Raw genomic sequence first — 17,197 nt, 5'->3', positions numbered from 1 at the left:
ATATAACATTTACTATACATTAATGTACTTTTACTACTTTTAGACAGTTTTTCCTCTTTGACTGTTTTTTTAGTATTGTGGTAACAATAAGTCAGTTGCTGCTCGAAACGGTTTGCTAGCATTGTTATTTGTGTTCGTTACGGCAGTTAATACAATGACAAAATCTAAACAAAAAATTCCAACTTTTTGCCCCCCCCAAAATTTTCGGCTGGCTACGCCACTGCTGTACAATATGGCTAAGAGAAAATGTTAATTCACGGATGAAATCCAAACAAAACATCCATGCTTCAGAAAGGGTAGAAATGAATGGGAAGCAGTCTCAGTTCTGATAAACATGGCAAAGCAGAAAGAGGAGCTTCAGGATCAACTCAAGTGACAAACTATTTTGCCACAACAGGAAGTAAAGCGGAAGATCAAGTCACTGCTTCCGAGGGTACATATGCTTTTCACACAGTTAAGCATCACAATAGCTTTTTATCAATGGATTTTACGTCATCTTTGCTGAAAAAAAAACGTTCCCTGATTCTGACTTGGCAAAAAAGTTTTCCTGTGCCCGAACAAAGACGGAAGCTATTGTTGCATCTGTACTTGCACCGTATTCGATATATTCTGCCTTGAGTTTTTGAAAATATATATATTCTGCCCTTGAGTTTTGAAGAAAGTTGTAACGCGGCCTGTTTTGGAATTGGCTAGGTTCCTAGCTACGTTACACACTGCCTCAGCCTTCAAGGTTTAACACCGATCGTGATCGAAGTATCCAACAAAAAAATGTAAAACCTCTAACGAATTACTTTATTTTGAGTGAAGCAATCACCATAAACCGTGACCGTATAGCCCACAGTGGCATTGCAGCAAGCTGTAAAATCATAATTATCATTAGCACAACGCAAAACTATGACGTCACAATGTACAATTCAACTCACCAAAAACGTGGAAAAACAACGAAACAGTACCAAGAGTTTGGTCAACAATACTTCAAAGTTCAAACTGGAAATAAATAACGAATTCAGTTTAACTAAGTCACTTGCGTGGCAACCAAGAATTAGTAAAAGTGCAAAGTAGCTTACCGAGTTATCGACAGTTTCAGGCATAACAGTTCACTGCATTTACAACCACAATTTATTTATAGTACATCTGCAGTATACAAATATAGTTACTTTAATAAACTTATCTTGATGGTTTACTTTTACTTAAACACCTTTAAGTATACATTTACCAGTCAACAACAAGCAAAATAACCTTCAACGAATTTAACTGAAACAGATATAGTATCACCATGTGCAACCATGCATCACATGTAATATTTTAACACTAGGGGAGCGTGGAGAAATTATTACAAAAATGATATTGCATATTGTGCAGTTGCTACAGACGGCAGCAATCACGATGGATCAAAGTTGTTTCCAGTACTTGTTCAGTACTTTGACTGGAAGAATGGTGGTACACAATCTAAACTGATCGAATTTAAGCACAGGCATAATGAGACCGCTGATACAATTGCTGGATATGTAAGGAAACTTTGGAAAAAAGTGGACTCACTGAAAAGTGTGTGCCGTTCACAGGGGACAATTGCAATACAATGTTTGGAGGATTGAGTCGTAATGAGCTTGGTAACAATGTGTTTGCGAAGTTAAAGAAAACATTAAGCGCATCGTTAATTGGAGTAGGCTGTCCAGCGCATGTTTTGAAGAACTGTATCCATTATGGTGCTGAACGAATGAGCATCGATATTGAAACTGTAATCAACAAAATATATCAATATTTTTCCATTTACACAGTCAGAACTGAGAAGCTGAAAGGATACTGTGTATTTGCAGAAGTCGAATACAGAAAACTTCTTTCTCGTAGCAAGACTCGCTGGCTCTCTTTATTTCCTGGAATCACAAGATTAATAGAAATGTTTTTACCGTTAAGATCCTTCTTTTTGTCACAAGAACATTCATCTACAATCATCAAACAATTCTTTGCGATTGAAATGAGTGAGATATACATGTGGCATCTGCACACACTAATGTCTGTTTTTCACACACATATTCAAACCGTGGAAAGGGCAAGCAACTCTGTTGTAGAAGTGTTGACACGTTTGGAATCAATTCAAAAACTACTTGAAGAAAAAAGAAATCAAAACTTTATGTCCCTTAAAGTTAAAAAGCTTCTTTCTCAAAAACGCACAGAGGGATACGAAACTTAAGGTAAAAACTTCCTTTCCGAAGTTGCAGATCTTTATGAAAGATGCCTATATATTTCAATTAAGTGGACGAAACCATTAGAAGAGTTCACTTGTTTCAAGTGGATGTCCTTGAGGGAGACACCAAGTTGGGATGCCGTTGAAGTTTAAAATATCTGATAAGCAAAGGAATACTTGTGGATGATGCAAAATGTTTTGACCGAGTTTGCAATTTGAAGTTGTTTATGGAATGTTGCATCAGTGATGAAGAATTTACTGCACTGCCAGAACATAAAAATGATGCAGGTATTTTCAAAAGTAAAAAAACGCTGAATGTCACTCAGAATTACTAAGGGTTGCTCAGTTTTGTTTGTTATAGCGCCACACAACGCAAATGTTGAGCGGGTGTTTTCACTGATGAGTCAGTGGTCAAAAGATAGAAATAAGATGACCGTGGAGACAATAAAAGGAATTTTAACACTTCAGTACAACTTTAAAAGCATGTCTTGTGGGGAATTTTGTGTGTTTTTGAAGTCCAACAAGACCTTGTTAAAATCAGATCTTCGGAAAAGTACAATTGGTATGAGGAAGAGTAGAGTATTGTTTATAAACTGCTATACGTTCATTACTTGTAATTACCTGGAGCGTATTTTGTAAAAAATTCTATGCTAATTTTCGTTTTCATAAATCTTACAGATTAGAAGAGAACTTGCATTCGTGTATTGCAATACAACATTTCTTTGCTGTTTGTGTATAGTTTCGTGTTTATCCTTCTTTCACAAAACAGCAATGGCGGTAATGTACTTTGGTTATATTCTAAAGTTGGTCAATCCAACTGAGATAAATTTGTTATGGATTGCGCATTATCAAATATAATAGTCTAACCCTTGCCTAGAGATCACCAGAGGTCAAATGAGAGATGGTCCAATAGCCTAGTGCAGTGCTTTTCAACCCGTGGGATGGTACGCACTTGTGCGGATGAAAGAAATTGTAATGCGGATGACCAACGTCGTGCGGATGAATGTGCGGATGAAAATGGTGCATGTTATTATATTTATCATGTGGAATATGGTAATCAAACAAGGTGGTACGTCTACTTATGCGTTACCAGGTACAGTAATATAGTCTCGTATAGTGGTTCATTGCAGCTTAAGCTATCTATTTTACATCGGTCAAGGCTTAGGAACACGGTTTAATACACAAACCCTTTCATTGTTGTTTCACAATTAAAACTAAAGGTTGCAAACTTACTGTGCTTGTTTCGTGCGGATGGAAATTTTCCGAAATAAAAAAGTGCGGATGGAACTTATAAAGGTTGAAAAGCACTGGCCTAGTGAATTCATGACACTATTTTCAAAAATCCACTCCGGTATACAATGGATATATGCAAAGCATTGCTAGTGTGACGTCATATTAACAGACAATGTGTTCATACCTCAATTCAAAAAACCGCTAATGAGAACTAAATAGTGTCCGGATTTTAGGCCACGATAATCTGGTAACCCTACTTTAGGCCGATATTCAGCGAGGTTACACACAGCGTAATTGTCGAGTAATAGTAATGTATTCTTGGCAGTAGTAACGGCTTGTTGACGGATCAAGTTTGTACCAAAGTAAAACTAAAACAACAATGTCTTATAAATCAAACAGAATTAAGTTTATTGTGTTGCATTTCACTTTAATGAGCAAAACATTAAGTTGGGACAACAACCTTTTATTGTCATGTTTCACGTGCTTTTTTATGTAGTTGTGCACAGATATTTCAACAACTAGTACTGTTTTTATCACTGTAGTTGTGCACAGATATTTCAACAACTAGTACTGTTTTATCACTAAAGGGTATATACATATTATGAATATTCTACCCCAAAAAATAGATTCGATATTCTTGATTCGTTATTCTACATTCAAAACCTATTATTCTAGAATCTAGAATACCTTGGGATTCTACTTTAAACGTACCTCGTAATGTGGCACTGTCACATTTGGGTAACTCTGTTGACATAAACAACTTAAAACATTTACTCATCATAACAAAACTTTTGCCATATAGCATGCAGCAAAGATGAAAAAGACACACAAGGAAATTTGAGCTTGGTGGTACCAAACCGCAGTTTCGGCATTTAGTGTGATTCGTGCAAAACAAATCGTCGATTTCGCAACCTTGTTTAGCAGAGTTGTTTTAAATGTAATTGTCTGGTTTGGTAATTCAAGGTTTTTGGACAATTTCTAAATTCGGATTCAAACGAATATTAAGAACCTAAATAGTTAACAAATGCTGCAGCTTTTATGGGATTACACGAGTTCAGCAGAAAGCTTTTCAGTATGGTGTAACGAGAGTTGTCAGAATTTTTAGTTGCAAGCTTTTAATTTTCCTGGGATCTCCACCTTTAATGTTTTACAGCGATGAACAAAATGATTTTAGTTGTCTGCTTTTCTGCACGCATTTGTTGAAGTGCAGTTAATGTAGGCCCATTTGTCACCCCTAAAACAGTTTCGCATGACCCATACATTAGGCAGCCCTGATTTAATCGGTATACAGTGCTATCTTAACGAAGAACTGTCTTTTTCACATTAATCCTTTCCTGAAAATAATTGATAGCATTGTGATATTTCTAGAGAGACAAGTAGGTCATTAAAAATCGCGAGTCAATGGTTCGCCATCCCTGGTCTACAGGTTAGTTAACGGTAATATATGGAATATCGTTACTGTTAAAGTATTAGGCAATATTGGGCACGAGATCGAGAAGTGCGTCTTCGTGGACTCTGGTTCTAACTCCACGATGTGCGACAGACGTCCTCTCCAGCAAAGTGCTGCTTCTAATTAAATTAAACGTACCCGAGGTGTTTTCGGTCGAAGATAATCGAAGAGGGAAACAAGGTGAGCCGACCGCTATAAAGACGGTGCTCGATTGGTCACTGTTTAGTCCCGCTTTGTCTCAGTACAGCGATTTAGGCGTGTATCACGAATCAACCACGTCAATTTGTTGTGCGATTTGCTGCAAGTCAAGAATATTGTGGATACGGAGTTCAAAGACTCCAGTTGCAGTCCCGGCGTAGGGATGTCTAAGGACGACAAGTACACTCGCAAGCTGATGAAGAACGGTCACTACCAGTGGCGGTTGCCGTGGCTCGCATGCTCACCGAACCTGCCGAACAACCGCATACAAGCGATGCAAGATTATAGGACACCTAAAGTCGTTTGAGCAAAATACGACTCCTTTTGAGAAAATACACGTATGTGCGACATGGCTACGCTCGTCGTGTCGATAAACCAATTCCGCCGGGGTTAGATAAATAGATGAATATATAGGCCTTATTCTGGCCATTTAGTTTTTATTTCGAGGGGTTTAAGCATTATTCCGATCTAGAAGTTATAACAAGAATTGGTTTAGCCTTTTTCCGAACTGTGTTTTATTTCGACGTTGATGTTGTTCTAAATTCGGTCTTAAGACTGGAGTCCCTTTCAAGATATGTAACTATGAAGCCTATGTAATTTAAAATTGCAAGCAATTTAAGAGAAATATACCGGAAATACTGCTGCATCGGGACGAAACCCAGTGGCTGTCTAGTCCGCTACGTCAATGAACTAAAAGACGATTTTGTGAAGAAGCCGCCGTCAGATGTAAAAGTACACTCTGTGTCACACAATCCCAACTGTTTAGATGCGCTGATACAACGTTATTCTTGGACGAGGTTGCAAAAGGCTGTCGCCTGGTTGATGCGTTTCGTAAGTTACAAGCAAAACAAGAAATCGAAGTTTGCATCATTGTTGACTGTACTTGGCTTAAGACTGCCAAACTTGCAGTGATCAATTATGTGAAAAAACAAAAGTTGTCAAAAGAAATCCGAGTTTTGTCAAAATGGTAGAAAGAGCGCGGCGGTGCGCGCGCTAAAGAAAATAGTTTTGCAAAAACTGAACACAATGTTGGTGTTTTGCTCGTGAGAGTACGCCTCAATTACGCTCCGGTGTCATACGATCTGAAGCATCCTGTGATACTGCCACACAAACACACACGTAACGGACTTGATTATTGAGGACCACCAAAGGTTCGCCAATCTGACATGGGCTTTACGTTGTAACTTGCTGCGCCAAAGACATTGGGTCGCTCCCTGAGGAGTTGCTGTACGACGAGTGCTGGAGAAATGCATTTTTTATCGACGACGAAATGCGCCCAGCGGACAACAGAAGATGTCCGACTTACCGCGCGAGGGTAAGCGCATCACGGCTATTTTTAACGTCGAATGGGCATTCGACCCGCCCGCCGCCAGTCACATGGGCGGTGTCTGAGAGAGGCAAATTCGCTCAGTGCGCAAGATTCTGAACGTTTTAATGGCTGGCCAACAGCCTACGGATGAAACTCTTAGCACGTTTATAAGTAGAAGTAGAAGCGATTTTAAACTCGCGCCCACATACACTAGCCACAATCGACCCGGAAGGCGATGAAACTATTTTTTTGGTGTAATACTCAATAGCTACGACACGCTGCCTCCATGGGTCTTTGGTGAGATGGACAACTACGTGAGACGACCATGGCGCCAGGTGCAATACCTTGCAAATCAGTTGTGGCTGAGATTGGTCGTCGAGTACTTGCCAACGTTGCAAATGCGGTAAAAATGGACTGTCCAGGAGCGCAACTTCGTGCGTGATGATCTCGGTCTCCTTGCGGACAACTCGGTTCCGCGGGGCTAGGCTCACTGGGATAGTCGTGGAAACCTATCCCGACAAAAAAGGATCGGTTCAGAGTGTATTGGTCAAAACCAAAAATGGGACACTAAAAAGTTAAATTGCTAAATTCTGCCTCCTTCGCACTATGTGTGAAACTTCGCGATTTCAGCGTTGCTGTGTAAATATGTTTTTTGTTGTGCTTGCTGTTAAGTAATTGGGTTAAGATGTGGTATAGTTCGGATACGCACATCGGGCCGGGAATGTTACAGCGAGAAATGTGATAAATTTCTATGTCGATAACGTTACAATGAACATGTTTTCAATTCTAGTTTCGCAAAATGTTGCTAGCGAAAAGCACATGGCGCAACTTCTTACCTCTCATTCCTAACTGTAAACTAGTTTTCTGTCGTCTTCGGCATTATAATTTATAGCTTTTTTTGTTTATGGTTGTCTAAATTTAAAGAATAATAAAGAAAAATGAAAGCATCTGCTGAAAACCACCTATATGGTATAGACCAGTGGTTCTTAACCTTTTTTCATTCGCGCCCCCCTTTCCTATGCCTTGCGGTCCCCCGTATAAAAAAGCAATTCGGCATTTTTAATTAAATATCACTGATAGTGTAGTGTGCGGTCGGTCGCGCGGAGCGCGAAAAAATTGAGTCTAATTGGTTTAATTGGCGCTAAACTGTAAATTTAGGAGGCTTTTCGCATTGGGCACACAACAAACTGCTCGAGTGCTCGTGCTCGACACAGTGATTTTTATCGAGCTGATATTAACAAACGTGGCGTTTAGTCCACAGTTGTAGGGCTGTGATGTCGAGCGCACATAAAAATGTAAAGCTCAAAAATTAAACATTGCGTTATCGTGTTTCAAAAGGTCTGAAGACACACAATACAACGGCAATATTGCAAAAACATTATAGAATCGCGCAAAAAAGTTTGAGTCCCCCTGTTGCTAGCATGTTATAATATACAAAATATGGATAAAAAATAGTTCGAACGGTGGATAACTTTAATCGTTTATCTATAAGTAGCAAAATTGTAATTAAATAGGGCCTTATACCTTCGATGATATAAAAACATGCAATGGCACTCAAAGAGACTTTGTACTAAAAAAATGTTGACAAAAGTAGAAAGTACAAGATTCGCGCGAAACTTCTTTGCAGTTTTAATGTTAAAGTCAGAGTTTGTACAGCGCTGCAGGAGAGGTGTAACCTACAACACAAACGATACCATTAGAATCATTGCCAAAAATGTAAATATTAACTTAAAGCTGGCGCCCCACTAATAATTGCTTGGCGCCCCCCGGTTAAGAACCGCTGCTATAGACTAACTAGACAAGCTTCTGTAAGAATGTAAGAAAGCCAACCATACAGTAAATTCTGTAAGAAGCCTACCATTCAGTAACTTTTGTAAGAAGCCTACCATACAGTAACACTGATAGTGGGCTAGGCCTACAAAACTCACACCTTTGATTTAATAATGGGTCTTTTTAGAAGTGATGTTCTATTACCATTTTTCTGGCGCAATGTACGCAATAACAATTAAGAAGGTAGGGCTGGTAGGGCAATTTGTTGGAAAACTTGTTTTAAACCAAAATTCAGCATGTTTCATGGCTACAGTATATTTTGGAAATAAATACAACGTCTCGCCTAAAAGTCGTGTTAAAAGTATAAGCAACTCACTCGAAATGCGAGAAAGAGGACATTTTAAAGTGTCCTCGGAGGACCATTCAGTTTTCTTAAAAAAAGAGGACAAATCCTCCTAAAAGAGGACATATGGTAGGTTAATGGAACAAGTAAATGCTCATCTATCATAGCTGTGTATGACGTCATACTTCAATTTCCGTATGTTGATTTTCGTACAGTTTAATAGAGAAACGTCACCGTTCAAAGCAGGGCTGCGAAGTCAGACTCGGGACTAGACGGATGTGCGCAAGCGCAGTACGACATTTCGAAATTGATGGTGCCGCAATCTGTAAATTTTAAATGTTGAATAGAATATATGGTTGAATATTTTTTATTCATGTATTGTGGATGGATGAATTATATGACACCCCTGTGAGTGAATTGTTGTATATCGACCCTAACTAAGTTACGTATATTGGTAAACTACAGGCTGTAGAGTCGGACTCGGCAAAATCGCCTTCTACCTACAGTTTTAAATTGCAAGGGGACCGTTGCGTAATTTTTTAGAAAAAGAAACTAATGTCTGTATTGTGTATAAAATGAGTCGGGTAAATACTTTCTATAATTAAAGTAGGATATGGCCCTTGTGAAAGCAGCAACAATATTTGGTCGTATGTTGGCAAAGGCGCTGTGTGCATAACAAATACGTATTCTCGGACCAAATCATTCTCAAGCATAGGTTAAACAAAATGTAAGATTCCATCAAGATGGCCTCTTAACTCTGCGTCATGTGCTTGAGCCGCGTGTTGTTGCCGATGATTTAAAAAAGTGATTTATCATGTTACTAAAAAGTAATGTTACGAATAGCGTAGTATCCAGGCTTGAGATGGAGTCACATTCTTTAGCCTGTGTGGAAGCAGCATTTAATCGGATCGCGTGTCATAAATTATCGCATTTATCTGCGTGACTGTGAAACATCTAAATCAGGGATTCTTAAACTTTTTTTACCGCGGACCCCTAACATTTTTTTTGACGTCGCGTAGACCACGATAGGCAAAATTTTTCAAAAAATGACGTCATAAATGGCCGTCACAATACAAATGAACTTCATAAATCTGTTGATTTGGGTCTAAAAAATGTGAAAGTGGAATGCAGTCTAAATGCATTCAGTGCAAAACCGTTTTGTTTTTAATTAAACTGCTTGCTTTAAAAAAATGATTACTTTTTAAATTTGCACTAATATTTCAATTAGGCCTTTATGGACTCCCTAAAACTAATTTACGGACCCCCAAGGGGTCCATGGACCCCAGTTTAAGAACACCTGTTCTAAATGTTCGTCTTCGCAAACTAAAATTGCAAATAATGTGTGCTTACTTAAAATGAAACGACTAAATACCCAACGTCTAAGCACGTCAAACATATTTTACGTAACGAAAACCAGTGACATATATCAACAGAAAACCACTCACTAACGTAAAACCCTAAGTCAGTGGTTCTCAAACTTTTTTAGAAAAATTGCGCAACGGTCCCTCAGCAACTTTTTAAATTGCTCACGGTCCCTTAAAAATATGCACAAAATGACATTTGTTTTTAATGGTATCAATGGGATGGGTGCACTTGCTTATTTGCTATCAGCTCGGCTATGTTAACCTCCAACGAATCACTTTTTGTGTGTGAAGCAATCACGAACAGTTTTAAAACCGTGACTGTACAGCCCACAGTGACAGCGCAGCAAGCTGTAAAAACGTAACTCTCCTTATCACAATGCAATATTATGACGTCACAATGGACAATTCAACTCAAAGTGTACAATAATTTGAATGAACAACTAATCCGCTTGCTTTGGAAAAGTAAGTTTCCTGAATTTTTTTTGCACAAGAGGGTTTCTTCTTCAGGAGCGTCGGTTTTTTTGTTAGGTGCTTCGCGGTCCCAAAAAATTGTCTCGCGGACCCCAGTTTGAGAACCACTGCCCTTAAGTTGCAGCAGCCATTGTTCGCATTGCGTGATACACAGCAAACACGTAATCCCTGACTGCGTTCAACGTAAGTAAAATCTAGTTTGAAACTCAAAATTGGTTATGATTAAAACCGCCGCATTAAATGCGTACTTCCAAGAAGTTCTTAAACCTAAAAGTAATTTATTTTAATTACATACCTATTCCACGCAGATAATTGCTATTAGCCATTTTAAATTGACTTAAGTCCCAGTCAAGTCATTTGTAAAACAACTTAAGTCCAAGTCAAGTGTTTTTGAATAAATAACAAGTCAAGTCCCAGTCCAAGTCATCAGTTGCGCAAGTCAAGTCCCAGTCAAGTCATAATTGGAGCAAGTCAACTTCAAATCATGTCCTTGTGAAAAAACAAAATTTTAAACTATTAGAATTTTTAAATTTGTATGATTATGAGCAATAACTGAACTAAAAATAAGAAAAACGCAATATATAGCAAGCAATTTGTTTTATGTGCTAAAATTTGGATAAATAGCTCAATTTTATAAAAAAAAATACTTGAAAAAAACGCTTCATTTTAACCCAAGTCATTTGGCCAAATGACTTAAGTCAAGTCAAGTCATTTGTCCGAAAGACTTAAGTCAAGTCAAGTCATTTTTCCCAAATGACTTAAGTCTAGTCAAGTCGTTTTAAAACAGTGACTTAAGTGCACTTAAGTCAAGTCATCGACTTAAGTCATTACAACACTGCAACAAAATATGTAGCCAAAAAGGAATTTTTAAAGAAACAAATTTAATTCTTCGTCTTGTGTGATTAAATTACTTTCTTTACACAGTTTTTTTTATACAATGCAATAAAGTATGTAACCAAAAAGCAATTTTAAAACTACTCACATACGTAAAACGTTTAAGCAGATACGTAATCCCTGTACCATATTGCGTCCAACGTAAGTAAAACCTCGTTTGAAACCGAAAACTGTTTGCTATTAAAACCGCCGCATTAAATGCGAAATTTTGCGAACTCTACCTAAATTTTGCGCGGTAACAGACATCAAGAAGTTTTTAAACATATAAGTTTTAAGTTGGAACCATTAAAACTTATTTCTATTAAGGCAATCAGTATGTTATGACTTTATTTTGATTTGTAATGCTGAAAACCCGCACATTTATCGATCCAGAATTACTGACAAACGTTAAACTTTAAGTTGTAACAGCATTTGTTTAGACTTGCGTAATATTCAAGCAAATAATACCGGCACCAAACTGCGTCATACGTAAAAAAAATTTACTCACCACACACAAAAAAAGCTAGCCCCAGCAACCTTACCCCCAGAAAAATATTTCTTAACAGCCGCTGAAAAATAATTAATTTATGTTAAAAAGGTAGCTTGGCAGCCTTACCAACCAAAAATAAAAAGTATTGCATAGTTTTGAGAAAGACTAAAATGGCTAACTCAAAAGTTTTTACATTTTATAAATTTTGTTTGTAAATCTCAAATTGAAAATCCGGGACAAATGTGTTAACCGGCCGGGACACCGGGACAAGGCCTTAAAATCGGGACTGTCCCGGCTAAACCGGAACGTATGGCAAGCCTATGTATGTGACATCACAATTCAGATTTAATTGTTACACATATTCTTTACTGATTTCAATGATAGTCAACCATTAACGCATGCCAGCACGAGCACGTGTATGGTGGCCCATGACTGCCATACTGTTTTTTTTTTCAATTTAACAAAAAAAAAAAAATTAAAAAAAAAAAAAAATTTACCAAAAAAAAAATATATGCAATTTTCTATTGTGTGCTGTTTAAGTTCCAAGCCAGCGCATGGAGGTTTGCCACTTAGTCTTTTAGGCCTTCGGGATTCACCAAATGAAGTTGGCAGCTCGAAATTCTTTGCGTAATATCTCCGGAAGTAAACAAGATATCGATTAGAAATTTACACATTACTCAAAGCAACCTAACTTAGCCAGCAATCAGACTTTTTTTAAAAAAAACATAAAAATATTCATATTTATGAATATTAATATTCAGTAATATTCGGCCCTTGAATTAAAATGTGCCCTAAGTGACTTATATAGGGTGATAGCTACGAGTCTACTCTTCAAAATGAGATAGGACTCGACCGTCAAATATTTCGGGGATAAGTTATTAATATTCCTTCAAAAATTCATAAACGTCGAAAGTTTCAAATTTTGTCAAAACGTTTATAGGCTGCATCACTTAAGCAACCTGGCCGATCTTTCAATCAGGCTTCAAAACCTTGACAAGTTGTTATCAGGTTTAAGTTGGTTTTGCGCGGTCCGCCCTATAGCTGACACCACCGCGAATATAGCGATGACAAATAAACTAAAAGTCGCTATGTCTTTTATTCTTATCGATGGTGATAAGACAATCGGTAACTCGATGCGGTCACAATTTAATGACACTTCTTTTAACTGTTTTCTCTTAATCTTCATCATTTTAACTCTACTCCTCTAAACGTTGTCTTCTACACTCGCCTCTTCCTTAAACTGTCCCTCCAACTCTTCCACAAGCTCTTCATCCACCTTTTTTTAACAACTCTTCCTTCATATTTCCACAAAGTGTTCCCCCTGCTCTTCCCCCAACTCTTTATCCAACTATTTCTTTAACTCTTTCACCAATCATGACTTCTAATTTTCCTCCAAACTCCAACTTTATAATTACATCAGCTCTGTAACTAATTCTGACTCTTTTGCTAAACTCTACCTCACACATTGTGGATAAAATGATCGCATCCCTGTCTTAAGTGCCGGAAATAGCCAACAAGCTTGTTTTACGCATGTTACCAGCACGTAACGAGTAATCGGTGGTCGGCGTCAGGGTTTAAGTAAGAAAACAGTTGAAAGAAGTGGCATTACATTGTGACCGCATCGAGTAACCGATACCATCGATAAGAATAAAAGACATAGCGACTTTTAGTTTTTTTGTCATCGCTATATTCGCGGTGATGCCAGCCAAAACCAACTTAAACCTGATAACAACTTGTCAAGGTTTTGATAAAGCCTGATTGAAAGATCGGCCAGGTTGCTTAAGTGATGCAGCCTATAAACGTTTTCGTTTTATTTTTATGTTTTTTTTTAAAAAAGTCTGACTGCTGGCTAAGTTAGGCTGCTTTGAGTAATGTGTAAAAATTTCTAATCGATATCTTGTTTACTTCCGGAGATATTACGCAAAGAATTTTGAGCTGCCAACTTCCCTTTGGTGAATCCCACCAGAAGGCCTAAAAGACTAAGTGGCAAACCTTCATGCGCTGGCTTGGAACTTAAACAGCACACAATAGAAAGTATTCTATGATTGGCAGTGATGGTCCGACCGTAATGCGTTTAAATTTTCTTTTTGTTAAATTGAAAAAAAAAACAGGATGGCAGTCATGGGCCACCATACACGTGCACGGACGATATAACATGTTTAATAAAATACGCGTTAACGGCCGCATAATTATTCATCGACGGCCGCAGGTTGGACACCGTTGCTGTAGAAACATAATACAGAGTCTTGTATTTACGTAATTTGGGGCCATCGAGGAGGGGAGTGGGGGAGTGGCTACGTCCCCGATGGATCTGTCTCTATATATCTGAACATCACGTCATAAAAAGTAACCTTATTAACACCACACAGTTAGTTTTATTTTGTTATAGGCGCAAACGCCTTAATAAGTTGCTCGAACTGTTATTTTCGTGGATGCGATAGGAAGCACGATGCCTTTGGGCTAAAATATTTATTAAAATGGGTAAGACATCCTAGAAAACTAATTATTAACGCAGTGCTAATATCGCCAAATTTTCCAGCTCACTTGATTCATCCTATTGAATATTTATAGATTTGAAGTCTATTTTAGGTTTTGTATAATGCTAAAAATAAAGCGCTCGAAGCTATAGTCAAAAGACTTTATTACTAAAAGTAGTTTTTATTGCAACAAGAGATTAAAAGAGCTAGAAATATTTATCAAAAGTTTGAAAAAAATTAAACACGTGAATTAAACAGTGAAAATCATGCCTTGTTTTCGACGATGGGCACTCGACAACGCACGTCAATATAGTCATTAGGCCTACAGTACAACAGCCTTACAGAAACTTTCGCCAGACTTTTGGTTCCGCGCTATCAGTCATGCTTCGATTAAAAGTTGTTCGCTTTTATTTCCGGCCTACTTCACAAAGCGAAAAAAACGTTTCCAAACAGCTAGGAAGTAGTACCAACAATTGCAGCGTCTTTCCTGAAAGTAATACAACAGTTGTGCAACATGTTTTTTTCCGTGAATATATTTAGTACCATAATTTGAACATGTATAGTACCATTATAGTTACCATTCATTCATATTGTAAATAGAAAATATATGTTTAATAGGTTTCAGTTCGTATAGGTAATTATGGCTACTGACCGCCACAACGACAAGCGTGCCTTAGAGCAAACTGTTCAAATGTTAATTTCGACAACACAATTTTGAATGCCACGTGTCATTTGCAAAACCAGGAAGAATTCATTATGAGGCTTATATTTTAATATTTTTCTTCAACGTTTGAAATTGGAAATCCTTTTGGCGATTTGATTCAAATTGTCTTATGTCGTGTTCATCGACTGCAACAGAACAACGTACAAGTGTTTTACTAGACCCTGTTTGAATGCTTATAAACTACCCACACAGAAGGGTTCTGCTTTGGTAACCAACCGTCACTATTCCGACTACGAGAACGTACTCTCTGCGCAATGAATAAAAATAACGACATTCCGACCCGGCAAATCCAACCAATAGCTGCAGGGTTGGCCAGGCTATTTCTGACGTAGGAACTACGCCCAAGAGACATTACAGACATCATTCAATCGCTGTGGGTTTTGACACAAGCCTAGTATGTAGTGGAGCGCTTTTTGAATTATAATGATCAGTCCAGGTTTTAGCTAAATATTCATCTTGAGATACCAAAAGCAATAATAATAAACGATATGTTTAATAAACACAACGTGCAGTATCTCTAAAATAGTGAAACTTTCCTGTGGTGTCGTGTTTATGTACATGCATTGCTTATGTAGAATGTATAATATGAGGGATTGTGAGACAAAATATTAAAGATTTGTTTTAAGTTAGACTGAAGCATACGACGTTCTTATTGAATAATCACCTTTTACAATGTTGTTAAAATTATGGTCGTGTTTGAATTTACATAAAACAATAAGTGTTGAGAATTTGGGTATTGATTCAAAGGACTGGTTCGACGTTAGACTATTATAACCGTTATTATGCTGGCCTTGTAGAACAATAGATTTATGTTACCGCTTTCTACAGTTCACAGTTGTACAGTGCATCTTCTGAGGCTTGCCTTTAGGGCATAATTTATAAACATGTTGTCGTGACAGTTAAATTTGACCAACAGGTAAGGTAATTGCGCAGACCTATTAAGACATTAATAACAACAAGATATGATACTATTAAAGATCTTAAATAAGGAAATGTACGTTTTAAATTCTAATTTTCCCTGTTTAAGCCAACCAAAAGTTTTCCGTTGCACCCACGCTGTATGAAAAGGCAGTTAACGCTATAAAGTCGTTTTTATTTCCTGTCCTAACTTTTATGACAGGCGCAAAATAAATATAAGAGTTCATTGTTCGGGTCCTGGCATTAGGTTTCCACGTTTAATCTTCCAAATAAATACCTGGAGTGAAACCTCTAACCTACTTATTCTGTAATTCTAAAATTACCAAGGATTTAAGTGATAGTATATAGATGGCTATACTTGAGAGTAGTTGCAGACAGGGTTGTCAAACATAAGTCCTACTGAGGGCCGCATAAGATACGTCAGCAGACCGCCCAGATCTAAAAAACAAAAACTATTTTGCAATTTGATAGGCGAAATACTCGGCGTTGCCCAGGATAACTATAGTATTTACAAGTTAACTCTCATTCGACGTAGGGCCGAAAATTTAGTTTCGGGACATATCTTGTTTTTGCCGTTAAATGTTTCTGACCGATTTTTGTTCGAAGCCTTAAATATTGTGACGTAATCGTTTTAGTTCTCTGTAGCTATCGACTCTCATCTAGCGGCAGAACTACTTTAATACAGAAATTTGTGATTTAAAAGGTGGCGTATTAGGCACATAAAAAAAGTTTTCATATTGCTCGAGACAACAGATTTAAAGTCTGTTTAACAGTGGATGCTCGGACCAAGCCCTGGTAAAAAATTAAAAGTATAGCAAAGCGTTAAACCATTTTAAGAGAATGATTATATTTGCTTTTTAAACATGTTAGTTGGCTAAATATTAATAACATACGTCCGTACGCATTATCTACGTAAATTTTATTAATCAAATATATGTTTTGATTATTCCCTAAATGCCTCGACGTATTTAAACCCCTCTTGCATCTAAGCCAGAAGTTAAGTGGGAAAATTAACTAAACGCTTTCGTACAATTAAAGCAGTACCACCTTACAGTCTTTGTTGGATACAGCGTGAAAATGGCATTTAATCGACTGGCGTGATATAAAAAGTATTTAAAGATCGCATCTGCGTGACAGAAAAATATAAATTATTTGTTTTCGTAAACTAAAATTCCCTTAAAATATTGCGTTTTGGCAAAATAGTATACAATGAAAATTTAATATATAATCTAAAAAACAATGTTCTATGTTGCGTCTGAAACCTCGACTGAATGAGCATTCGGATTTTATTCCTTTTTTACACAAGAATGACGCGAGCGCGGTCTAATTTTAATCAAAGCTATCAATCTGCAGGGTTGTCAGATTAAATATTTGAAAAAAGCCAAACAGTTG

At 37.4% G+C, this 17,197-nt stretch overlaps 1 pseudogene; it reads left to right on the top strand.

Annotated features, from left to right (window-relative positions):
• The first annotated feature begins 232 nt into the window (after nt 1-232).
• Nucleotides 233-5,373, top strand: LOC146140560 (uncharacterized; annotated as a pseudogene).
• Nucleotides 5,374-17,197: the final 11,824 nt, after the last annotated feature.

The sequence above is a fragment of the Ascidiella aspersa genome, chromosome 6 (genome assembly GCF_963924565.1).
Source record: "Ascidiella aspersa chromosome 6, kaAscAspe10.2, whole genome shotgun sequence".
NCBI classification, from domain to species: domain Eukaryota; kingdom Metazoa; phylum Chordata; class Ascidiacea; order Phlebobranchia; family Ascidiidae; genus Ascidiella; species Ascidiella aspersa.
This window is presented reverse-complemented; position numbering and strand designations above follow the sequence as displayed.